The sequence below is a fragment of the Arabidopsis lyrata genome (genome assembly GCF_000004255.2).
Source record: "Arabidopsis lyrata subsp. lyrata unplaced genomic scaffold ARALYscaffold_3, whole genome shotgun sequence".
NCBI classification, from domain to species: Eukaryota; Viridiplantae; Streptophyta; class Magnoliopsida; order Brassicales; family Brassicaceae; genus Arabidopsis; species Arabidopsis lyrata.
The window spans coordinates 11,155,349-11,156,494 of record NW_003302553.1 but is presented as its reverse complement, the minus strand read 5'-3'; positions in this window follow the sequence as shown (position 1 = coordinate 11,156,494).

Sequence of the window (1,146 nt, the reverse complement as noted above, 5' to 3'; positions counted from 1 at the left end):
ATAGTGAAACAAAGAGTGAGGATTAAGGTTATTTACTTTTGGATTAAGGTTTTTGAGACCAAATGAGACTTCTGTTTTCTAATTATGGTTAAGTCGACTTCTTTCTCTTTGATTTCTCTTTGATTTATCTTCTTCAATCTTCAAAACGACGGACCTCCTTCTTATAAATAGCCAAAAATCAGATTGAAATCAGATCTATCCATCAATTGAAAGATCACAGTTCCTGGGTTCGTGTATTGACTTGAATCGTATGATAAGAATGAATTTCTTATTGATTAATTATCTTGGCCGTAAGCCTTACATATAATAAAGTAACCCAATTAATTGACTCGACCGGTTAACAAAAGCAGCGACACTATTAAACAGGGAAGAAAATTTAAATCAAATTGCATAAAACATGAATGAAATGCATAAACCCATGTTACATATATTCGTAATGGGAGCCATTCAAGTTCAAAGAGGATTACATAGAAGATTGGAGAAGACAACGTAAGGAGAGAGAAATAAGTTTTCTTTTGTTATTTTTAATTTATTGAGTTATATATACTTTTTTGAATATATTAGTAACCAAAGTTCCCTTAGATCAGTTGGTTCTGTGTTGGCTATTGAATGCTTGAGGTCGTGTGTTCAATTCCAAAATGTTAGTTTTAGATTTTTTATTTATTTAGGGACTAAAACGACGTCGTGTCATGGCATTACGTGGCATTTTAAACTGCAAACACGGCATCCTAGTCAGCATTTGTTAACGGAATATTAACACCATTTACCGATTTGTTGGTTTTGACCGAATTTCAATTGTTTGTGTAGTAAATTCAAATTTTAGTTAAGTTCATGTATGTATAAGCACAGAAGAAAGTTCTGTGTATGAAAGCGATAAAGCAACTTAGTTCAGGAGGGAATAGGCCGTTTTCCCGACCGATGTCCATAACTCTTATATATATAGATTGCACATCTAAGTGAATAAAATTCTATATGTATTTAGTTCACAAACTAAATATAAGAATAAGCTTATACATCTATGGATCATGGATGGTCACATTGGTGTACTAATACATAGTAAAACATGTTCAAGTTGAATAAAGGAAAAATTAGAAGCAAAAAAGAAAAAAGTTTACGTAAATCTGGCGTTAGGAACGGAAAACTATT